At 44.7% G+C, this 26,066-nt stretch overlaps 1 long non-coding RNA gene across 5 annotated transcripts in view; it reads right to left on the bottom strand.

Annotated features, from left to right (window-relative positions):
* The window catches only part of LOC123605402, a 342,862-nt gene that overhangs the window by 202,578 nt on the left and 114,218 nt on the right, over positions 1 to 26,066 (bottom strand). For all 5 annotated transcript variants that reach the window (XR_006715751.1, XR_006715750.1, XR_006715748.1 and 2 more), the window contains exon 4: positions 17,979 to 18,066. This is a non-coding gene — a long non-coding RNA (uncharacterized LOC123605402). The remainder of the gene's footprint in view (positions 1 to 17,978; positions 18,067 to 26,066) is intronic.

Genomic DNA, 26,066 nt, shown 5'->3' with positions numbered 1-26,066 from the left:
GCTATGAGGCAAAAAGAAACAAACGGAAAGCACTTTTTTAAACAATGCAGTAGGAATATGCCTAGAGGAGTGCCTGGGTGGCTCAGTTGTTTAAGCGTCTGACTCTTGATCTCAGCTCGGGTCATGATCTTGCTGTTCGTGAGATCGAGCCCGGCGTCAGGCTCTGTACTGACAACCTGGGGCCTGCTTGAGATCCTCTTTCTCCCTCTCTTTCTGCCCTTCCCCTGCTTGTGTGTGTGCACTCTCTCTCTCTCTCTCAAAATAAATAAATAAACTTAAAAACAAAAAAGAAATATGCCTGGGAAAGTCACTAACTTGACATTAGGTATCCCTAGAACAATTAAGATTTAGCTGACACAAAAATTTCCACGTCTTAAAAACTGTCTCTGATCTTAAAAATAATAATATTCTGGTTATAGGCCCTCCACTGGAAAAAATAAATATTCTTTAATTCCTTGTCAAAACTGGGGGCACTGAAGTAGAATCAGGGTCAGGAGAGGTAAGCATGCCGACGTCATTTCGCCAGTTTGGAATGATGTGGTTAAACCCACCATGGATGTCCCCAGAGGGAACAGAGAATATCTTTCAAGAACATGCTAAACACCCATCTGTCAGAAACAATTTGTGGGTTCCGAGGTGCAGAGATGGAGAACAGAACATACCATCCCTTGGGGTTCCTGCCTGTGCAGAACAGTTCTGCCTCTGTTAGATGCATGTACTCATTATCTTTGATCATCGGTCCCTGCTCAACAGGCCTGGGGTGACCCACCTGCTATGCCGAGGACATAACAAGCCAGGTCCTCAAGAAGCTCCCCTTGTCCTGGCAGAGCCGGATGCCCAGACAATTACGCAACCACAGCACACAGTGAGAACAATATTGATGGCACCCCAAACCAAACACTCCTATTAATTATATATTAGTGGGAAGAGGGCACCATTAAGAACCGGCCTCCTGTACTACCAGCACACTGGGGGCTTGTTTCCCATGGAACACAACAGCCCTCTGGGGTAGGTGACCTTTTCTCTATATTCTGAGTGATCAAGGTCATCAAGGTAGTGAGGAGCAGAGATGGGATTTGAACCCAGGTTGCTCCAACTTCCTGCTCCTTTCCTATCAAGTCACACTCAAGGACCATTTTTTAATTGTAGCCTTTCCTGACTCCCTTAACTGAATGTTACTTATTTGTAACTCTCTGAAGGTAACAGCCTTGGACTGGAAGGACTGTCATCTGTATACCTGTCAATTTTACAGGACCGCAAACGTCAAAGGCACGAACGGCATCTCTTTACATGTTTTGTGTGTGTGTGATTTTTTTAAGTTAAAATTTGTTTTTTAAAGTTTATTTATTCTGGAGACGACAGAGACAGAGATGAGTGGGGGAGACGCAGAGAGAGAGAGGGAGACACAGAATCTGAAGCAGCCTCCAGGCTCTGAGCTGTCAGCACAGAGCCCGACACGGGCCTGGAACTTACGGACCGTAAGCTCATGACCTGAGCCGAAGTCGGACGTTTAACTGACTGAGCCACCCAGGCGCCCTGTGTGTGTGTAATTTTTAAGATAAGGTGTGCCTCTCTGATGAGGTGAGGTTTAGGCAGACACACAAACAAAATGAGAGTAATCCTTGAAGATACTGGAGGCGGGAGACCGGGAGAGGGGACATTCCAGGCGGAGGGCATGGCGAATGCAAAGGCTCTCCAGTAAGGGGCACGTTTGAGGAATAAAACCTCCCCCGTCACTCTGTCCCCTGTCCCTGCTTTATTTTCCTTCAAGGCACTCTTCACCATTTGACACTAAATTTATGGGTTTATTTGCTTACTATATACATCTCCACTACACTGTGAGCTTTATGAGGATATGGACTTTATTTTTGCGGATCTTCAGAGGAGATCTGCATACAGAGGAAACTCCATACATATTTGTTTAGAAACACATGAATAAATGTATAGAGCATTATGTGTATTTCTTCAAAATTTTTAACGTTTACTTATTATTGAGAGACAGAGAGAGACTGAGCATGAGCTTGGGAGGGGCAGAGAGAGGGGGAGACACAGAATCCAAACCAGGCTCCAGGCTCTGAGTCAGCACAGAGCCCGATGTGGGGCTTGAACTCACAAACTGCGAGATCATGACCTGAGCTGAAGTCAGATGCTTAACCGACTGAGCCACCCAGGTGTCCTGAGCATTATGTGTATTTTCAAGTTTTACTTTTATTAAGTATGTATCATGCACACCCACTGAACTAAGTACTTTATATACTTCATTTATTTCTTCTTTAAAAAAAAAAAAGTCTTATTTTTAAGTAATCTCTTCACCCAATGTGGGGCTTAACTCATAACTGTGAGGTCAAGAGTCACACGTTCCACTGACTGAGCCCGCCAGGCGCCCCTCTTCTTTTAATTCTCACCCCAACCCCATTACGGTGGGTACTCCCACCTGCATTTTACAGGTAGTACATCTGAGGTAAGGTAACTTGCATTAGATGACTCTACCGGTAAGTGGTGAAGCTGGGATATGAGCCCAGGACTGACCCAAAAGCCCATGCCTTTCCAAGAATATACAATGAGGGAAAAGCAATCTCTTCAACAAATGGTGTTGGAAAAAAACCGGATAGTTACATGTAAAAGAATGAAACTGGACCAACTTCTTCCATCATGCACAAAAATAAACTGAAAATAGATTAGAGACCTATACGTAAGACCTGAAACCATAAAACTCCTCAAAGAAAACATAGGCTTTAATCTCTTCAGCATCAGCCTTGGCAACATATTTATGGATATGTCTCCTCAGGGAAGGGAAACAAAAACAAAAATAAACTATTGGGACTACAGCAAAATAAGAAAGGGTTCGGACAGTGAAGGGAACAATCAACAAAAAGAAAAGACAACCTAATGAATGGGAGAAGATATTTGCAAATGACATATCTGATAAAGAGTTAGTATTCAAAATACACAAAGAGCCTGAACAAACAGCCCTGGAAAAAAAAATCTGATTAAAAAATAGGGGACCTGAATAGACATTTTTCCAAAGAAGACATACAAATGGCCACCAGATAAATGAAAACATGCTTAACATCACTCATCATCAGGGAAATAAATGCAAATCAAAACTACGATGAAATATCACCTCATACCTGTCAGAATGGCTAGTATCAAAAACACAAAAAATAACAAGTGTTAGGAAGGATGTGGAGAAAAGGAAACCATTGTGCGCTGTTGGTGGGAATGTAAACTGAAGCAACCACCATGAAATAAACAGTATGGAGGTTCCTCCCAAACTAGAAATAAAAATACCATATGATTCAGTAAATCTACTACTGGGTCTCTATCCAAAGAAAACAAAAATATTAATTCAAAAAGATATATGTACCTCTATGCTTATTTTAGTATTTACAATAACTAAGATATGGAGACAACCTAAGAGTCCATTGAGAGATGAATGGGTAAAAAAAAAGTTGTGGCGTGTGTGTGTGTGTGTGTGTGTGTGTGTGTGTACATATACACACACACACACACATATACATGCACAATGGAATACCATTCAGCCATAAAAGAAAAGAATGAGATCTTGCCATTGTGACAACATGGATGGACCTACAGGTATTATGCCAAGTGAAATAAGTCACAAAGAGAACAACAAATATGATTTCACTTATATGTGGCAACTAAAAACACAACAAATGAACACACAAACAAAAAACAGAAGCAGACGTAAAAATACAGCGAACAAATTTGTGGTTGCCAGAAAGGAGGGGTGAGAGAGATGGGGGAAACAGGTGAAGGAGATTAGGAGGTACAAACTTCCAGTTATAAAATAAATAAGTCACAGAGATTAAAAATACAGCATAGGGAATAGCCAATAACATTGTAAAAGCAATGTATGGTGAGAAATGGTAACTATACTTATATAGTAAGCACTATGTAATGAATAGAACTGTTGAATAACTATATTGTGTACCTGAAACTAATATAACATTTTATGTCAACTATACTTAAATAATGAAAGTTTTTTTTAATAAAGGTTTTTTTTAAAAAGGATGGTATCATACTATATATTCTTTATTGCATCTTTCTCTTTTTCCTTAACAATATATCATCAGCATATTAATGTAAGAATAAACATTCTCTTACACAATTAAAAAAAAAAAGTCCAGGAGCGCCTGGGTGGCGCAGTCGGTTAAGCGTCCGACTTCAGCCAGGTCACGATCTCGCGGTCCGTGAGTTCGAGCCCCGCGTCGGGCTCTGGGCTGATGGCTCAGAGCCTGGAGCCTGTTTCCGATTCTGTGTCTCCCTCTCTCTCTGCCCCTCCCCCGTTCATGCTCTGTCTCTCTCTGTCCCAAAAATAAATAAACGTTGAAAAAAAAAAATTAAAAAGAAAAAAAGTCCATGCTTTTTTAACCAAAACATTCTAATCTAGGGGTACCTGGCTGGCTCAGGCAGGGGAGCATGTGACTCTGATCTGGGAGTTGAGCGTTTAAGCTCCATGATGGGTGTAGAGATTACTTAAAAATAAAATCTTTAAAACAGACAAACAACCATTATTCTAATCTTGCTAAGCAGTGGCCATGGGAGGCCTTCAACAAATATCCACTGTATTGTATTAAATATATTCAGCACAGAGGAGGGAGCAAGCTCAAAGACAAGATAATGTGGAATTTGGAGAGCAGATTAGAAGATGCTCATCCTGGTATGGAAGCTAAAAGAACCAACATAAAAGGTATGAGGTTAGTTGAATGCACACATTATCTCCCAGAAATTTACCCACATGAGACAGGATGTCTGCAGGTTTGGGTCACGTGACAAGGGTACTTCCTAAGGCCACCTAGGCTGCCTGATTCAAAAGGAAGACACTAGGGGCGCCTGGGTGGCTCAGCTGGTTGAGTGTCTAGTCCCATTCTTGATTTCAGCTCAGGTCATGATCCCAGGGTCATGGGATAGAGCCCTGCATCAGGCTTTAAGCTGAGCACATCGCCTGCTTAAGATTCTCTCTTCCTCTTGCTCTGCCCCTTTTCCCTGTTCACAATCTCTCTAAAATTAAAAATAATAATAATAATAATAAAAGTAATAATAATAATAAAAACAAAAAAGGCTTGGGTGGCTCAATCAGTTGAGCATCTGACTTCAGCTCAGGTCATGATCTTGCAGTTTGTGGGTTTGAGCACTGTGTCGGGCTCTATGCTGACAGCTCAGAGCCTAGAGCCTGCTTCAGATTCTGTGTGTCTCCCCCTCTCTCTGTCCCTCCCCCGCTCACTAGCACATACATGCTCTCTCTCTTTCTCTCAAATATAAAAAAAAATAAAACATTAAAAAATAATAAATTTAAATAAATAAGTAAAGGAAGGAAGGAAGACATTGATTTCAATTCAGCTAATGGCAGACAAGTTCTGACCTCAAGATAATGTCAGGACTGTAAGAAAGAAAGGCTGTGACGACAAGTTTTTGGCAATTCAGAGGGGATGCTCAAGAGGGGGAAGTGAATAAGAAGATCCTGCCAGAGTTTGCCAGAAGCCCTGCACATGGTGGGGCTGGAGAATTCTTCTCTGTTGAAAGGTAAATGACAAAGACAAAACTCAAAAGGTCTTCATCCGGAAGTGCTTAGGAAAAACATCCCACAAAGACTCATTAACCACTTTGCTTTGATTTCACGCTTTCTAGGACAAATCCAGATGTGACTCCCAGAGTAATCACTATAGGGGTTTTCATGAGACTCTCCATCCTCCTGGCTGCATGGCTAAGTTAGCACTTAGGTGACGAGTCGGCTCTGCCGCTGGGAGGTGAGCTGGGAGCCTGCTCAGTCCCACATGAACTGGTAAGATGGTCCCTCGGGCAGGAAGTATGGGAGGGAGCCTCCAGGTTCGCACGTGGCCCAGCAGCACGGGTGCGTGAAGCCCTGCCTTCTCTGCCTCTAAGCCACAGGGATCACGACCATGCCTCTGTCTCACAGGGTGTTTTGACACTTAGGTGAGAGAGTGGCTGTATGAACAAATTCATTGATTCAAGACTTTCTGTGGGACGCCTGGGTGGCTCAGTCGGACGAGCATCCGACTTTGGCTCAGGTCATGATCTCATCAGTTGATGAGTTTGAGCCCCGTGTAGGGCTCTGTGCTGACAGCTCAGAGCCTGGAACCTGCTTCGGATTCTGTGTCTCTCTCTGTTTCTGCCCCTCCCTGCTCATGCTCTGTCTCTGTCTCTCTCAAAAATAAATAAACATTAAAAAAAAAAAAAAGTATTTCTGTTATCACTAAGTAACACATCAATCAACACCGGGAAATTAATGCTTTTCCCCCCTTCTCTTTCACTTACCTTAAACTTTTTTTTCCTTTTCTTCCCCCATAAGCACAGCTTAGGTTTTCCAACATCAAACCACTTTTCCCTACTCACAAATAGGAAGTACAGGCTGAAACTAAAAGCATTTGAGCCTTCATGTCCGTATTCTGGTCCCTTCTCTGAGATCACAGGGAGACCTTGGGTTGTCCTGTGGTTGACTGATCTCCAAGTACCTTTGTAGGAGCCATCTCCTGGAACTCTCCCAACAATGCCTAAAGGTAGGCTGGAAAGGGGTTACTCCTAACTTTAAAGAAGAGGCCACAGGGGGCACTGGTTGGCTCAATTGGTTAAGCATCTGACTCTTGGTTTTGGCTCAGGTCATGATCTCACAGTTTGTGAGATCGAGCTCCATGTGGGGCTCAGTGCTGACAGGGCGGAGCCTGCTTGGGTTTCTCTCTCTCCCTCTCTCTCTCTGCCACTCCCCCCACATGCATGTGTGCGCTCTCTCTCTCTCTCTCTCTCCCTGTCTCATAATAAATAGACTTAAAAAAAAGAAGAGGCCACAGACTCCAGGAGGCTATACAAGTGACTTGAGTCACAGGGTCCCAGGACTAGTGAAAGGGGAGCTAGACTCAAACCCAGGCCTGGTGACTTATTCCTGGAGCCCTTTTCCTAAACTGTGCTACCACAGGCACCAGGAGCTTCTCTGGCCCTGATGACACTTAACTAAAAGAGCCAGTAAGTGAAGTCAACACCAGAGCATTCATGAGCAAGGGTTTAAACTCTGGCTCTCCTTACCTGTACAGGTTACTTAACTTCAACTTTCTCAGTCGTAAAATAGAAAGGTTGAAAAAATTGTACATGGCGCAATAATGATTGTGCAATGTTAATAATGAACAGTGTTTTAAGATAGTTAACATTTATAGAAAGTGGCAATGCTCCAGGCACATTCTGACAGGTGGCAGCACGAGCTGGGTTCATCGTAGGCTGAGCATCTTGCCCCCAGACTCAGAGTGGGGAACGTGGCCTTGATGGTGCTTTCAGGCTCAAGTGATCAGGCTCAAGGCGGGTCTGACCTCTGAGCCTCCCACCACCACCCACCATCTACACTGCTTCTCAAAATGGCCATAGTAGGCCTTCTATCTGCCCAGCTGGATGAGTTATTCATCCTTCCAGACCCTCAGCCTTTTGACTACTCTAATCGCAAACACATTTCCTCACACTGCTCATCAAATCAGGCAAAAGAAGACAGAGAAAACACTTAAGATCCCTCAACATCAAGGGGAGTCAAGGTGCTGGGAGTAGTACCCCTTCCGGCTCAGGTGCTGAAAGGTAAATGCTACTGCCTAGGGCCTCCCTCCCCCAAACCAACAGCAGCGACCTAGACCTAACTGGACCTGAGACCACATGCAGCCTGGGCTCTGAAGCTCCTAGCTTCTTTCAACCAACCTCCACCTTGCCCATCACTTTGGCCTACAAGTGCACCAAGCATAGGCTGTCCTCTTCCTTCCTTGGAAGCATTTTAAGATAAAATGCATTTAATCAACCTAGCACATTGACCCTCAGACTCTTCCTCTGAGCCATTTCAACCTGCCATGGTTGCTTCCACTGTGATGCAAGAAGGGCCCCCTAAGATAGCTTCACACATTGGTCTACAGGTGGCTGCTCCAGAAACAGGTTATTTCCAAGGACTGCTTCCTAGATTCAAGAAAATGGCATCACTCTATCTCGCAAGATAGGAGTATCTAGGAATCACCCCCCCTGAATCTTGTTTTTCCTCAGCCCCTATACCCAGTCCAATTCTACCTCCCAAGGACATCTCAAATCTGTCTACCTCTTTCCATCTCCAATGCCCCTTCGCCAGGTCGAGCTATTGTCAATATTCCCCTAGGCTCCTGAGAAGCCTCCTAATTGGTCTACCCACTTCTCCCCTTGAACTCTAGAACAATGCTAGTTACCCTCCAAATTCACGATCCTCTCCTTGGGGAGCTGGAATACGGCAATCTGTTCAGAGACTACATTTCCCAGATCCCCCTGCAGCTAGGTTGACCATATGACCATTCATTTACCAGCGAAATGTGAATGGAAATGATACATAGATATTTTATATCATTTGTTTCAAAGTACATTGTGTCTCGGGATTTGTCTCGGGATTTCCTGTCTTACTCCCCTTTCTGTGGGTTAGAAGGCAGGGAGCTGAGCCAGCTCTGACTGCACAGATGAACGCAGCACCCCAAGGAAAGGCGAATAAGAGAGAAGACCCCTCAGTCCCAGAATGATCTTGTGGAGTAGAGCTGCCTCCCAGGGCTGGATCACTGTGACTGGCGTGATGAGAAGGGACTGGGGTGACAGCAAGACTACAAGTGAAGACACATCAGTGTCAAGGCTACTGTAGGACAGAGAATGGAACACCAACAGCCTTGATAAAGGTGGTACACAGCATTGGAAGTGAGGAGACATGGCCAGATGCTGGGTGTATTGTGAAGGCACAATTAGTGACACTGCCTGGTAATTGGGGTTTTAGAGAAAGGGAGAAGTCAAAGATGAAACCCATGTTTCTGGCCTGACCCAGAAGATGATGTGGCTGTGAACGGACGTGGAGAAAAACTGAGGGTGGAGACTACATGTGGGGAATGATCAGGAATTAAATTGTGGACATTCCTAAGAGTAAAAGTTATCAGAGCCCAAATATAGAGCCAAGACCACCTGGATTTGGGTCCTGACTCTGACACTTAACCATGTGACCTTGATCGAGTCACTTGAGTCCTCTGTGCTTCAAAGTTCTCATGTATAAAATGAAGACGAATAATGGCCTCTATCTCAAAGAGTGGATGTCAGGAGGAAATGCTTGCCGCCCAGACTTCTGTGTGTGTGCCATCTAATTCTTCAAAAAGGCTCAGAACTTTTGAGATCAGGAAGAAATCTTCCCTCATCTCTAGGCCTGCTTATCCCATCTCAAATAACACTAAGCCCCCTAGATTTTGAAAGCAGAGATGTGGCTGTCTGCTATGGTTTGGGGACAGCTGTAAGGAAGTTTTCAAAGCAGCTGGTATAGGCATACAACTAGAACATTTTCTTCACCTCAGTTTCCTGGCAAAACAAGGCTTGCCGTTAGAAGGGAAAGGTTTTAATTACAAGGCCACCTGTCCAGCCATCTGAAGCCAACCCCAGCCTCTGGCTGGTTCCCTGTGGGCAATGGGGCATTTAGGGGGACTGTGCTCCGGGTCTCTAATGTCTTTCACATTTCATAGTGCAGTATAATCATGGAGAAAATGAACAGATCTCAAAAACAGGCCCCATTATTGCCTCCCTCCCCCATTTGTTATTACGGATGCAAAGAGAGTTTGAGGGTTTGGGAGAAACCAGCTTCATCCTTTCCTTTCATGTGTTGAGCATAAAGTGGCTTTAAACCAAATTATCTTGCGCTCTCCAAAGCAAACTGCACCCCTCTAATTCCCCCCTCCCAAATGGAGATAAGTGGTTTTCTAAATTATTAATTGTCCATTGACATTTTTACACTGACATATATATGAAAGGTGAGCTGGCTATATTCAAGTGTATAAAAGAAAAATAAAAATTAATGGAAATTCCTAACTCTCAACATAAAAAAGAAAAAAAGAAAGAAAAGAGAAGAGAAGAAAGAGAAAAGAATCAAATAAAAAAGAGAAAAGACAGTAAAAGTAACAAATCATTTTTGGGGTGTCATTATTTAAACCACATATGAATACACAGACATTCAAATATTTTCCATCTTCAGCTTTTATTTTTTTAAATGTATTTACTTACTTTGAGAGAGAGAAAGAAAGAGACACAGCATGAGTGGGGAAGGGGCAGAGAGAGAGGGAACGGAAGGGAATCCCAAGCAGGCTCCATACCATCAATGCACAGCCCGATGTGGGGTTCAATGTCACAACCTGAACCGAAATCAAAAGTCAGATGCTTAAATGGACTGAGCCACCCACCCAGGGGCCCCTCAGCATTTTTTTTTTTTCTTCTTCTCAAGTGCCAGGAAAATTAAATTGTAGACAGTCACAGAGAAAGTTCATTGTTCCGTACTTAAAACAGCTTCCATTTCTTCCTGGGCCCATAGCTAGACTACGTTTCTCAACCTCCCAGATGGGGCCAAGAGACTGCGTTCTGGCCAGCGGGATATGGGGGGAAGCGAAGGGTGCCGCTTCAGGCCTGGTCCATTACAGCCTCCCATGTGTAATATGACATGTTCTTTTCCTTTCTGTGTGATCTTGGTTGCTACGTGATGGGGACGGGGGAGCCACAACATGGATGGAAGACACCTGGAAGTTCGAAGCACTGCTTAGAGGAGAACCACCCACTGACCAGGAACAGCAGGCGAGAAGTGGATTGGACAGTAAGCTGCTGAAATGTTGACGTTTATCTGTTACCAGCAAATAGTGTTCCACTAACTCATACATAGCTCTCATCTCACCCATCCCCTCCCAGACAGCCTCACTTCGCCATTGGCAAATGCTGAGATCTCCTAAGACCACGTCAAAAAGGTTTTAAATAAAGTCAATCCGCAGACGAACCACAATCAACACAGAATACCTGTGTCAGCCCCTTTGGTCTCAACCTCAAGACTTCTTTAGCTGAAAAGTGATGCTTTCATCAGGAATGTATTATTCCGTACAACAGCATGCACCACAAACATGCTGTCGGTATTTTTAAAGGAAGAAATTACATTTAGCAAGATAAGAGATCCCAAATAAATAACAGTCAGAAGTTACATAATCCATTAGGGGCCATAATAATGGAGAGAGCATCCTCTCTGCCAATTGGCTGTGAGCTCCTCGAGGGTTGGGACCAAGTCCTTCTTGCTCATCAATGCGCCTCAGTTGTGCCTGGCACACAAGGGGTGTTCAACAAATAGAGGACGGGAAGACAAAAGGATGGACTTCTCTGTGATTGTACATTTACGTGCATGATCATTTCCATAGCACTAGTCTATATCTGAAGCTACCTCCCTATGTGAGCATGTGTTAGTGTATCTGTCCTCACAGTCCCACAGGGGACTTAAATGTCTCATCTACAGGCATCTCCCCACACCCTCAAAGGGAGCATACAGCTCACAGAATGTCCTCAATCATTAGGCTGAATGAATGAATGAATGAATGACTTATCAGGTATCATTATTCTCATTTATTTAGTTGATTTTATCCAGTCGGCCCAATCACTAGGTTGATTTTTTTTCTCTTTCTATTTTAACATCATGTATAAAGATACATATGTTAAAATCAGTGAGGTAAAAAAAAAAAAAACATGAATAAGACACTAATAATAAATACAGAATCAAAAAAAGTAATCTATCTTTATTCCCTTGCCTAATAAATGCATATTTAGTGCTTTCTCTGTGCAAGGTATTATTTAGAGTTCCCTGTCCTCAGTTTACAAATCATTATAATATTAACGGTGAATTTTTCTCCAGGCTTCCTTGTACCCGTGTCCCTTGCCCTTACCGGTCTGCTGGGCTAATCTGTGTTCCTTGTCTCATAGAAGGAATGAGAAAGTAGGGAGAAAAACTTAATCCAGGGCTGGGGGACTTAACCTTTCTCTCACGCCATGCTGCAATTCAGCAGGCTGAATGCTTCTACAAAATTCTTCATCTTCCACTGCTGCTGCCTCTATTTTCCTACTAATGCAGTTTGGTGCAACTTTGTTGCATTTACAGCAGCAAGAATTGCATGAGTTCACTTTCAAGGAACTCTTTCTTTTCATAAGTCAGGCGTTCTCATTCCCACTTTAAGACTGCAAACTGAGGGGCACCTGGGTGGCTCATTCTGGCCCACTCTTGATTTCTGCTCGGGTCATGATCTCAGGGTTCATGAGTTCAAGCCCCACATGGGCTCTGTGCTGACAGCATAGAACCTGCTTGGGATTTTCTCTCTGACTCTTCACTGCTCTCTTTCTCTCTCAAAAATAAATAAATAAATAAACTCAAAAAAAAAAAAAAAAGTTGGTAAACTGAGACTTACCAGGGTCATACGATCAGGACTCAAAAGTTAGGTCTCCCTTTTTCAACAAGCCCACCCTAACGGCACTTCTCTTGGTATCTGACTGTTGTTAATCAGAACACTATCTTCCCCAGGCTGCAGTGGCTTCCTACCATTTGCCAAACACATGCCCCTGCCCCCTCACTCTCTGCCCTGGTGGACACATGACACTGTTTAATTTGGAGTTTAACCTGTCATCTTGGTGTCAGTTCATGGCTAATAGCTGCCTTGTAACTGTAACAGGTGCACCAGATCTCCAGCAGGTGCAGACAAGTCACCAAGAAGCCCACTTTGAGCCTGCATGCTGGAACCATCCCTAGGTATAAACCCGACTACGTGTAGTGTCATGTGAGGCCCTTTTATCAGGAGTGTTACAAATATATTTTTTTTAACCGACTGTTGTTTTACACGTTGCAAAAATGAGAGTTACTATCAATAGTTCTCCTACGGGACTAATCCATTATTCTCCTAAACCCAAGATCTATTAACACAGCAGTACAACCAGAACCCGAAATACTGTTATTTTGTAAGGAGAAAACATTCTGGAAGCAAGGATTTAAGTGTCAGACAATAACATTTACTCCAAATTCTAATTTAATCACTTTTAATCTGTTAAATATGGAATTTTAAAAGATCACTACATTTTTCTACAAAGAGGACTTCCATTTAGAAGTGGGATTTTGTGATTTTCCTTTCTTGTCCGTTCCTACAGCTGTCCTCTCTCTTTCCCTCACTCCCGGTTCCATGCTACTTTAAACAAATGCTTTCATTTCTGGCATTCTGTTCAGAATGACACTAGCACAAATCCCTCCCATCTCCTTCAATCTGGACTCCACTCACCCTGACTGACCCATCTCAGGATAACGGAGTCTGCCCAATGTCCAAGGTCAAGTACTTGGGTACATGCATAGGGATGTGAAGGCACAAGAGTAATATGGCGTACGATGGGATTGGCCAAGGCACAAACCCAAGTCCTGCCACAAACCAGCCAGTGTCCCCAAGAGGCCTATGGGGAAAAGGGGTGCACAGAGAACAAAGCAAGGCAGAACAACACTTCATTATTGGCTGGGATTGCCCTCAGGCTCTGAGCAGAACTCCAGCAAGACTGGCTGGGCTGTGAGCTCCCTAGTAGAGCTAGCTAAGCATGAGGGCCTTGGAATGTTCACTTCTGGGCCCAAATCTGAGCCTCCCACAAAAGCCAGCTACCACCATAACACACAAGATGAGAGAGCAAGCAAAAATGGGGGTGGTGGACCCAACGCCCAGAAAGGAGTAAGTGTAGGCCTCCTTACCTCCTCAGACCCTCTCCAATCAAGGGAAGGAAAGTGTGCTCAAGGGAAAGAACAAGAACAAATGAATGGATGGACAGACAGACAACAGAATAAGGCCACAATGAAAAAAGGCCAGTCAATGAGGCCTTTGTCTCTCAGGGGTACAGGCCTCAGTTCAAATCATCTCTCAGCACAATCATCTCTTCTAGGAGAACTTTCATCTACAAGGGCAAACGGGACACGGGTAGGTCCATCTTTTACTCCTCAAGTAGCAGTGTGAGGAGACAGGAGAGAAAGAAGGTTCCTTGGAGTGAACAGTGTGCAGACCCTTAGAGTTTTTGCCATATGAAGGGGACAAAGAAAGGCCCATTCAAGGTTGTATGGGCCTTCTAGTGGCCTAAAAGATCCATACACCTCCCCTCAACCTTCCACACACACTCTCACACTCTGCTCTGGGTGCAGTGCTGGTGAAGTGTCCACACTTCTTATGCCCACATTTGGGGGTCAACTGTAGAGGCATAAGAGCTGAGAGGGACCTCAGACTCATTCTCCTAGAGGGCCATGTTGCTTAGCTGCCTGTATTTCTTTCTTTCTTTCTTTTCTTTTTAATGTCTAATTTTGAGAGAGAAAGAGACAGAGCGTGAGTGGGGGAGGGGCAGAGAGAGAGGGAGACACAGAATCCAAAGCAGGCTCCAGGCTCGGGCGGTGGGGGGGGTGTCAGCACAGAGCCCAATGCAAAGCTCAAATCCACGAACTGTGAGATCATGACCTGTGCTGCAGCTGGGCGCTTAATGGACTGAGCCACCCAGGCACCCCAGCTGCCTACATTTCTAAACCTCAAGTTTCGACTATACATGTGCCCCAAAGGCTAAATGAACACAAAGAACCAGGAAGAAGCTCAGCCATCTGCCTTCTGTCTTCCTCCTTCCCTGACATACTCTTCAAGCAAAACCAAGGCACTGAGTGACGCTTGGGAGAAGACAGCAAGTGTGATGCTAAGCCCAGGCTCTAGACTCAGACCACTTGGGTTCAAACCCTGACTCTGCCACTTACTAGCTGGTGACCTTCAGCAAGTCAGTCAAGCCATCAGAGTGTTGGATTCCTCATCTACAAAACAGAGGGAACAATAGTAGCAACCTCAGATCAGGGTGAAGATCAGATGAGACCAATCATGTAAAATATTGAGCACAGTCCTGGGTGCATAGTGAGCACAGAGTAAAATGCTGGCTGCCATGATGATGATGATGATGATGACGATGATATGATATCATTATTACTACCAGTAATAATACTATTTACCATTATCATGGTTACTCCAGCTTTACTCTAGTCTAGTCGACATGGCTTCCAGAAGGCAATGAAAGGTCAGCCTCCCTGCTTCTTGCTCCCTTTGCTTCTTCATAGTTGATGACCCTTGTCTACCAAGATGAATTCAAAGTCCTTCCTCGCACTGAGAAAAACTCACACGGTGCTTTGGGGGCAACGCTAAAAGACCCGGGCACTGCTCACTTCAAAGACCACAGATTGTTAATGGGCTAACTTCCCTGACAGTTGTTCTCGTGAAAGGACATAACCCCAGAGTTCCTGACCAGCCACTCAAACCAAATGCCCAGCTCACTTCTTTCCCTCCCTATCCCGACTGCATGTTATGAATTTCTTTAAAGGAGGAAAAAAAAAAAAAAAAAAACACAAAAAACACCCAGATTTGCTAAGCCTTCTTCTGGTTCACTTACTCACACTCCTACCTCCAGTGAGTATGCTGCTAGTTGTTATAGAGTTTAAGAAACGCTATAAGCAGAATTGTTAAAAATAGTAACAGAACAGAAATTTATACCTTAAACAAATCATTCCAACAGATGGGACTTAAAGTATTTATTGTTATCCCTCTCTGGTCTGGGACTTTTCAAACACGGCATTTGCAGCCAGCCAGACTGGGAGCTATTTGATACTACCTCTCTGACCAATTACATACTAATTAAAAGACCTCGGTGTGGGCTGGAGGTAGCAGCTTTGCATATGGACTTTAATTACTGGGCTCTAGTTTTGCCAAGAAAACACAAAGGGCTTTTCTGGCTGGATGCTGAGGCTTAGAATGAACATATGGCCTGCGTGGGAGGGGAGGGTTAAGAGTGTAATCCTAAACAGGAAGTGGAGTATTTTCCCCCTGTAATCTCCTGAAAGTAACTATGTACCAGGGTTATACAAAATCCTTGGTCAGCCCAAGGAACAAAGGGCAACCTGAGGGGGCAGTGAGCTGCCACCCTGGACATGTCACATTCAATCCCAGGGCCATCTGTGGATTGGAATTCTTTCTTGCCCCCGACCCCCACCCCCATGGCCTTTTCTTGTTGGATTTTTTGGATCAGAACCTCAGGTCTCTTCCTAGGTTTCACTGAGCCTGGGGTAGCCCAGTATTAATTTTTGGCTACCCAGAATGCATTCCCCCATCTCCCGGTTACACTGTCCCCAGCTCCCCAGACCACAAGGCTCTGGCAGGGAGGAGCATGTGGCCCATTCCTAACCAATCAGCACAATTTAATCCCTTTGGCCACAATGTTTGGTTCAAGGATGGGCATTAGACCTAAACCAGTGCAATCAGCATGATTTCCAGGATGTGTCTGGGAACTCAGTTGGGTAGACATGTTCCCTACCCAGGTTTGGGACTGAAAGGTGATGAGTCTGAAGTTGCGGCAGTCATCGTGATCCCACGGGGAAGAATAGATGTGAAAGTGGAGTCAATCCAGGGAAAGCAGAACCGATAAAAAGAGGGAAATCGGAACACTGTGATGGCATTTGAGGTCCTGAATGAAGCCACTCCTGAATGCATCCACTCATGATTTGTCAGTATTGTGAGCCAATAAATTACTTTTATGTTTAAGTTGCCTTTGGTTACACTTTCTATCAATCTGAAACTGAAATAATCCTATCTAATAGAAATAAGATGGAGGGGCAGGAAGTAAAAACAACAACTGTCCAACCCTATAGGGATCCAGCCTGCAAAGCACACACTTGCTACAGACACCATAGAGCCCCAGGGATCGTGGCCCAGAATCAAAGAATTCTAGAGCTAGAAGAGACCTTGTGGACAAAGCATTCTGTTCAACCATCTTTGCTGACTTTTTCTTTTTTTTTAATATTTATTTATTTTTGAGAGAGACAGAGACAGAGCTTGAGTGGGGGAGGGGCACAGCAAGAGGGAGACACAGAATCCGAGGCAGGCTCCGGGCTCCAAGCCGTCAGCACAGAGCCCAATGCGGGGCTCGAACCCACAGACGGTGAGATCATGACCTGAGCCGAAGTCAGATGCCCAACCGACTGAGCCACCCAGGTGCCCCGCTGACTTTCTTTTTCTAAACAGGTATGTGTCTGAAGACTCAGGGAAGAAAGACATCACACAGTAAACAAGAGACAAACTCTTCTTCCCATTGGTGTCTCAATGTCATGTATGTAACTGTTCGATAAAACCCTTCTGAATGAATATTACGTATCCAGTCACCAATAACGATTCCTTCTGTGTGGCAAATATCTCTTGCATTAAATTTGCTGATGGATTATGTTCACTTCCTACAATAATCACAGTCTCAATCTCTCTCCATTTTTCCCTCCTTTCTTCTCTCCTTTTTTGCCTTTCACTTCTTCTTCTTCCCTGTTGCCTGTTCTGCCCTTTTAGTTGCTCAACACCTTTTTTCTACTTGTCACTTCAAACCTACATTGCCTACAGGCACTTAATAACCCACAGATCATTGGCTTCTCCATCCTTGAACTTCTACCTCAAACCATGAGTTATCGACCAACCCTCACCCATCCACCACCTTCCCTCACAAGTCCATCAGCCGCGTTTAAAAGCAGCTACCAATTTTTACACCCTGTCCCCAGAATACACACACACACACACACGCCAACTAATATTGACTCTCCACAAATGAGTTATCAACATCTTTGTCACTATCAAGAGATGTTTCTTCCCAGAATCATATCTCAACAGCCCCCTGCAATATTTTTAAATGGTTCAGGATGATAGTGTTAAATAAGTCTGATTGTCTATTTGCTGTCAGCTCCTTCTAGGACATGGTCAGTTATTTAAACTCCTGCAACTAAATTCTCCTGTTTCTATGACAGATTAATGCCATTTGCCAGTGTTGTAATGGTAGCCAAGTTCTGGCAACACACAGATGGAAAGCTTCATGTAAGCGTTACACAAGGTTATTACTCTCTGGAACCCAGTATACCACTGGCAGCACTCAAGAATTACAATTATTATTTTTATACTCCTTTTAGAGTGTCTCAGGAACTTACAGGTCTTTAGAGGAAAAGCTGTGGGATTCTGGATGAGATTCACAAACACATTTGCTCTCTAGCCCGAGTGAAACCTTTTATTAGACCTCTGGACTGGGAAGGCAGAAAGTTAATTCAGGAGTATAAACTAAACAGGCAATACCTTGAATTTATGCAGCCTCCTGTTTGTAACACCCTGCAACTGCTCACACGTGTCATTTCATCATCAGTGTCTTCTACCGGAAGTTTTCCTGGGACAAGAAATGCAAATAAAAAAAGGACTTAAAGACATTCACTTTATGGATACAAAGTCTAGGCTTTTGCTCTTATTACCAGTGTTAACATAACTCTATTTAGATAATTTCCTTACAAATCTTTCTTTTAATATCGTTTCTGAACTGTGTCCCCCCACTGTGGGGACTAGAAACCTTTGCCAGCCTGACTTCTTGGTTCCACTGAGGGACAAATCTGCATGCCTTCTCATATGTCCTCAACTGCTTCCTTCTTGCTTTCTTTCCAAGTCAGCATCCCACCCACCCCGGTTGCCACTCGCGTACCAGAAGTATGGGGACTGGCTTCCAGAGAAGTCACCAAAGGACCAACAGACACAATCCTGAAAGGCAGGGAACTGAGCTCCCGCTGGAGTGAATTTTCCCAGTGGAAAACAGATGTCAGGGCAGCGTGGGGAGAAAGCCAGATTCCCCCATTTCCTTCACCCTCCAACTATGCTGAGGTGTTATCCCTCCATGCAAGCCATGTGGAGCAAACCCACACGTGGAGGGATCTGCTTGATTCTTCATGGCTTATTCTGAAATGGTAGCCAACACAAAAACATCAATGTACCCTATTACAGCTTTCCTACATCACTGTCACCATCTCAGGATTTCACCTCCCTGATAAAGTATTAGTACCACAGCCCTTGCCTCAGCCCCAGCTTTCTGGAGGGCCAGGCTGAGGTGTTTGTTTTCTCTAATCCAGCATTTCCCAAGGGGTATCTGCTATAAAGGCATATTTCTGGCCCACCCCAGAAATTCACATTCAGTAGGTGTGGGTGTACCCTAGGAATCTGCAGTATTAAGCTCTCTAGTGGGTCTCAAACACTAAAATGTGATGGCCACTGGTCCAAGTTCCTCCGGTGCCCCCCATTTCTGCTCATAGGACTTTACGGTCACTAAAGTTCAAAGCCCTTGCATTCTTTCCCTTTCTTCCACATACTCACTGAGTCGTATGTTATCTATCAGTGCAATATCCCTTGTATCTGGATTTTTTTTTTTTCTGGTTGAAGTACAGTTGACACACAGTGTTACGTTAGTTTTAGGTATACAACATAGTGATTTGACACCTCTACATGTTATGCTAGGCTCGCTACAAGTGTAGCTACTATCTGTCACCCCACAACGCCATTACAGCACTCAGAGCTTATTCCCTATGAACACTGTACCTTTCATCCCCGTGACTTATTCATTCCCTAACTGGAAGCATGTACCTCCTTCCACTCCCCGTCACCCATTTTGCCCATCCTCCATCCCCCTCCCCTCTCCCCTTCGGCAATTACCAATTTGTCCTCTGCTCCTGTCCATCTTGTCAAGGTGTATGGGGAACACGAACTGTTGCACTTGCCCTCTGTCCGGGACAGAGTTTCATTTGGCAGAATTCTAGAGTTGGTTCCTTTATATTCTAGTTGTCCTTTTAAACCTAGTTTTCTCTGTGCCCCAGGGCCAACAAACCGCTCTGGTCCCTCAGTACTATCCTTCATAGCCTGGGGTGTAGGGTTCCCTTTATTACCAAGTCTCTGCCTCTCTTGCTGTTCTCCTCTGTGTGGTCTATCTTCTGTTCTGCAGAAGCGATTCAGTCAGCTACCACTTCTCCTTCGGGAGGAACTGTTCTACAGACAGGTGTAGATTTGGTGTGTCCCTGGACACACAGGGTCTTCCTATGTTGCCATCTTGGACTGGAACTCTTCTCTTGTTCTATCCCACTCTCCTCCCCCCAATTTGGGCTCATCCCTTCTCTCCTGGAATGTTCATTAAAGCCTCCTCTATGTTCTCTCCACTCATCTTCTTCCAAATGCGGGGCTAAAATGGGAGATCAGGCTGCATATTTCACAGAGCACGTAGAACAGTGCAATGTAGGAAGGGGACACTCAAATTCTGTCAGACATATTTAGAGTCCCCCACGTGGTGGGTCTTCACCGAGACAGAATCAGGCCCCTGCTGGGGCAGCGCTCCTGCCTGCGTGTGGTGTTTAATCCTTCCATCACTGCTACACTCACTTGCTGATGGCAACTTGCCCTGTGAAGACCACAGAAGCAAGGGCCAGTCCATCTATTTCCACGTAATCCCCCATCTAATGGGGCACAACGTTCATAGGGGGTGCTTTACCCAGGCTAGTGATAGTTGGGGTAACAAGAATGTAAAATCCACTTTCTTTTCCTCCCTTTCAATCCACTCATACTCATGTTACTCAATTCCCACTCCTAACTTGATAAACACTTCGACCATAGCTGAAGCACTCTCTTCTGCTCCATCTGACATGACTTGGGCCAAAATCCATCTGACTGCACCTGTGTTCTATTTATTTCCTTCTTCACATGTCTATTCTTTCTGACTTGACAAAGGGAAGCAAAAACGTCCTTATCGTAAGGACACAAACCGTATTGCCTAACTGGTGCAATTACGCCTAATACTTGTTAAGCATTTACCACGAACTAAAGCCTCTTCCAGGCATTTCCTCATTTAGTCCTTTCAACAGCCTTATTATGTAGGTACTATTATTTTACCCACCTTTCCGGGTGAGGAAACTGAGGCTTAGAGAGATTGTAACTTGCCTAGAGGAAGTGCTAGAGCTCGCCTGATCACAAGATCTAGGCTCTTAACCCTTCTGGTAGCTTCTTCTTGTACCGCCAGATGATACATGGTGATTTTCCCCAGGGCAGCTACCAGGTATGACCACCTCATGCTGAACAACTGTCCCCAAGTCCAACTTCAGGGCTGATGCATGTCGACCCACCCTGACAGCAGGTCACCAGCTTCACAGTCCTTGTCCTTGAGCCACCCTTTGATTTTTGCCAATCTTACTTTGCAGTTTCATTTGCCACATGGTTCTCCCACATCAAGCAGACGTTTCGTTTCTAAATAACACCCTCTTCATTTGGCTTGCCTTATAAGCATTCTTGCCACATCAAGCCAGAAGTTCATTTCCCCCCAATATTTCTTCCACAAACGTCATCCACTCCATCCCCCTAAAACCCTGCATCCTAGTCTTTTATCCCAGCATCTGAACCACTACAGAAATGTGTCTCAGAGCCATCCTCAGTGACTCACAATCCCCACGACAGATTCTCTGTGGGCACTTGACAGTTTCTCCTTTGAAATCGCTTTCCAAAGTCTAATTAACCCTCAATCTCCCAGGGAACTGTTCTCTCTTCTCTGTCACCCTGTGTGGACTCTCTATTTTCTTCTCTTGCATCTGTCTCTGTCCTCTGAGCCTTTAAAACTGACCAAGATCTGAGCTGAGGGATGAGGTTAATTAGGTGGCTTTAGCATGCCAATGTTTCATCATGGCACAGGGCTAGCCCCACATTTTTAACAGGCTGAGGCATCTCCCAATGGTACTGCTCCCCTTCTTGAACACTTAGGTGATGGCAGCTGTCACTCACCTCAAACTTAATTTAACTCTTTAATTTTAAGCTTGTCTTTCCAGCTACCTCACTCTCCCCAAGCCATCTTGCTCTCCCCCAGCAGGCACATCTGGAACCATTCACAAAGTGGTGGTTGAAATTTCCACTCATTCAAATGGAATGCTAGGGATGGAAGCCACTGGGAGGCCCTCAGCTTCCCCCAGGTCCCAGGGCAAGTAGTTCTACTCTAAGAAATGCATGAGTCAATCAACATCTTACAGCACGCCCACTGGGGGCAGAACCCTGAACCAGGAGCACTAGAGCAGCCCAGCTCTGTACGTGGTGGCCCTGAGGCACGTAAAGACATCATGGACAGTGCTAGGGACCGAATATTGGTCCCCCAACATCCATACGTTGAAGCTCTATCCCAGTGTGACTTTATCTGGAGACAGGGTCTTTAGGAGGTAAGAAAGGTGAGGTGAGACCCTAAGAGTGGGGTCCTAATCCAACAGGACTATGGCCTTGTGAGAAGAGAAAGAGAACTCCCAATCTCTTCTCTCTCCACCATGTGAGGACACAACCAGAAGGTGGTATCTGTAAGCCAGGAGGAGAGCTCCCCCCAGAAACCCATCATGCTAGCACCTTGGTTTAAAATGCCCAGCCTTGGGGCGCCTGGGTGGCGCAGTCGGTTAAGCGTCCGACTTCAGCCAGGTCACGATCTCGTGGTCTCTGAGTTCGAGCCCCGCGTCGGGCTCTGGGCTGATGGCTCAGAGCCTGGAGCCTGTTTCCGATTCTGTGTCTCCCTCTCTCTCTGCCCCTCCCCCGTTCATGCTCTGTCTCTCTCTGTCCCAAAAATAAATAAACGTTGAAAAATAAAATAAAATAAAATAAAATGCCCAGCCTTTAGAACTGTAAAAAACAAATTTCTGTTGTTTAAGCCACCCACCCTGCGGTGTTGTGTTGTGTTGTGGCAGGTTGAACTGGTTAACACAGATAGCCAGCTCTTATGTCCACATCCAGTTAATGTAGTTCAAGGGGAAACCAAGAATCCAGAGCCTTTGGTCCCCTCATCTGCCTAGCCCCTCTGACCAGGAAGGGTTCAGAAATCAGGGAGGGGAGCAAGGAAACCAAGGTGAAACACATGTGAAAATGGATTCATTCATACATCCATGCACCAATAAGCACTTCTGGGATAACTATTGTATACAATTATAAGTACTTTCAAACACAATATATTCACATTTATTTATAAATGCATGGAAGAAATATCTGGAAAGATATGCAATAAATGCATAAGGGTCACCTGTGGGGTAGAGAATAGGAGTAGGGAAGGTAGAAAAGGGATGAGGATGATGAAGAGGGGCTTTTAATGATGTAAAACTGTTTTAATGTGTTCACCTATATAAGAAAAACACACATACTTATAAATATCTGCTAAAAAAGGAAGAAAGGCAGTACGCAAGGCCCACTGGATCCAGCTTTCCTGTTCAGCAGGCAATCCTACTCCCAGGCCTTTATTTCTGGGACCTGGGAATGTAATCATTTTGAAGTCACCAAGGGCTTGTCTGTCCTATTAAAAGCTGTATCCCCAGTACCTTGCAAGGTGCCTGGCACGAAGTAAATTCTCATTTACTCGTTGGTGGCTTGGATGCATGAGTGAATAAATGGGGGAAGGGGGCCCAGAGTCTAACAGAAAAGTTCTGTGGGAACCTTCTGTGGGAAGGTCTAACCCAGGCCAGGAGATTTAGTTGAAGCCACAGGAAACAAATCTGAGAGAGTTTCCGCATAATAAGGCCTAAGTGTGGGGCAAATGGGAAATCTGTATGACTCAGAGAGTTAAGATGGTTCAAAGGACTCTGGATGACACATGCCACAGGAGAAGGGCCAGAAGGACCAGAACTCTGGAACTAAGGTCTAAGGTTCCGGCACTTGCAAGGGACACTAATGTCCCCAACAAGAAAGTATGCCCCCTCTGCTACCAGACAACCAATTCTCACCAGATCCATGTGGTCCTTGCAGAGACCCTGCCTTCCCTAAACACGCAGGAGTCTAGAGTAGAAATGACTCCTTGCAATGCCATAGTGAGACTTAGCACAAGAGGAAGATTAAGAGCACAGACTCTAAGGGTGCTGTGGTGGCTCGGTCGGCTGAGCAGCTGACTCTTGATTTCAGCTCAGGTCATGATCTCAAGGTTCGTGAGGTTGAGCCCCATGTCCAGCTCAGCACTAGAAGCATGGAACCTGCTTGGGATTCTCTCTCTCTGCACCTCTCCCACTCATGCTCTCTCTGTGTCTCTCTCTCTCTCCCAAAATAAATAAACTTAAAAAAAAAAAAAAAAAAAAAGAGCACAGCGTCTGGCCCCATCATTTAAATGAGTCCGTTAACTTCTCTGTGCTTCAGCGTCTCCACTTGTGAAATAAGGATGGTCAAAGTACTGACTCTATGTACACTTACACCTAGAAAAGAGGGAGGAGTTAAATGAAATGTGGAATGGTTGGAAGATAGCCCAATAAAACCATCTAACTCCTAGAAGTAAGTTGCAGTAAAAACTACATTTGAGGAGCGCCTGAGCGGCTCAGTTGGTTGAATGTCCAACTCTTGATCTCATCTCAGGTCATGATCTCACAGGTCATGAGATCAAGCTCCACATTGGGCTCTGCACTCACAGAGCAGAGCCTGCTTAGGATTTTCTTTCTCCTTCTCTCTCCGCCCCTACCCCGCTCACTTGCTCTCTGTCTCTTTCTTTCAAAATAAACAAATAAACTTAAAAAAAAAAAAAAAAAAACACCCTACCTATGAGGGGCACCTGGATGGCTCAGTCAGTTAAGCGTCTGACTTCGGCTCAGGTCATGATCTTGTAGCTGGTAGGTTCAAGGCCCACATTGGGCTCTGTGCTGACAGCTCAGAGCCTGGAGCCTGTTTCACATTCTGTGTCTCCCTCTCTCTCTGCCCCTCCCCCGCTCGCTCATTCATTCATTCTCTCTCTCAAAACTAAACATTAAAAAATTTTTTTTAAAGAAAGAAAGAAACCCTACATTTGATGCCTCATTGTGATGATCTTCAGATGGGTCAACCTAGCTAGACAAAGAAAGAAGAGGGCAGAGCTATTTTATAGCACACAGACTCCTTCCACCAGTTAGTAAATCAAACACTAACATAGGTGCTTCTCTGAAAGGATTTTACAGATGTGACCATAAAGGCTCTCATCAGTTGACATGAAACCAGAAAAATTATCTTCATTGGGTCTAACCTAACCAGGTGAGCCCTTAAAAGACACTGAGCTTTTCCTGACAAAAGAGATCCCAACAGCTTCTGGATATACAAATGCTTTCCCTTCACTGGATTTCTCTTCCTGACTGTCTATGGATAACAGCTCCTGCCATGTGCATGGGTTCCAGCTGCCTTGTGATCTTCTCTTCCTGATAGGTTGCTCTATAGATTTTGGGTTCACTCAGCCAACCTCCAAAATTATTGAAGTCAATTCCTTGTAATACATCTTTTAGACTAGATACCTCCTGCTGGTTTTGCTTCTCTGGTTGAATCTTTACCGATACAATCATTGCCCAGGAGGGCTAACTTGGGGGTACCGTGAAGCCACTTTCCCTTTGCCATATCAAGCACTGTTAAGGATCAAGAGGCTGAATGGGAGTCACTACTCATCAGACTTTTGTTCTATAAAGTCACCACACACACTGAATTTGCAAACGCTGAATCACAGCTCCTAGGGGGAAATACAGGGTTAACTTCCTGCGAGCCTCTGGTCGCACCATTTTCATCAATTGAGCGATGCCTAACTAACCTTGTTTTATGTGTATTTCTGTTCAAAGATCCTATTTTATATGTATTGTTGATCCGTGAACACTGAACCCATGGTTAGGGGCATTGTAACTGATGGCAGAAGGAAGCTTATCTGATATACGTATTTTCTCCATAAGGCACATCATAGCCTTCTTGCACTTGAGAACGCTAGACAGCACTACAGCACTCTGCCTGGGGGCTATTTCAAATAGGAAAATCACCAACAAAGAGCACAAAAAAATGTGGCACAAAACAGACTGTGAAAAAGACACTTGCTTACAGTATAAGGGTTCAAACTACAAGGCAGAGGGTCACTTTCATCCACTTCAGCTAGGAAAGTACACGTCGTGGGACTCAAACTTGTGCCACTCTGAGCATGTCCACAAAGGACCACAAAAGCATCACCGGTACCGATTTTCAGGTTACAAATAAATGTTAGCAAGTAGGCAAAATTATAACTATAGAATCTATGAATAATGAGGATCGATGGTATTTTGTAATCTTTCTCCCTTCAAACCTTTAAAACAAGTTTCTTTTCTCTCCCAACCAAGGCATGAATTTCATGGGTTTGGATCTGCCTTCATCTACCTCCGTTTCTCTTCTGCTTTGCCCTCATTTCAGGCCTTAGAAAGTGCGTTGGCCGTCCTCTGCTTTCTGCCCGGAGAACGGCAGGAAAAAAGATGGGATCTGAGGCTGTCTGTGATCAAGGCAAAACACAACAGAACCTGGGGAAGGGAGTGGCAGAGAAGTCTGTGAGCAACACCAGAGGGGGCAGACCCTTGTTTGGTAAACGCCACAGGGCTGGGGGTATAGGAAAAGGAACTTAAAAAGGAC

This window comes from Leopardus geoffroyi, chromosome A1 (genome assembly GCF_018350155.1).
Source record: "Leopardus geoffroyi isolate Oge1 chromosome A1, O.geoffroyi_Oge1_pat1.0, whole genome shotgun sequence".
In the NCBI taxonomy this organism is placed as follows: Eukaryota; Metazoa; Chordata; class Mammalia; order Carnivora; family Felidae; genus Leopardus; species Leopardus geoffroyi.
The sequence above is the reverse complement of the archived record's forward strand: the minus strand, read 5'-3'. Positions and strand labels throughout refer to the sequence as shown.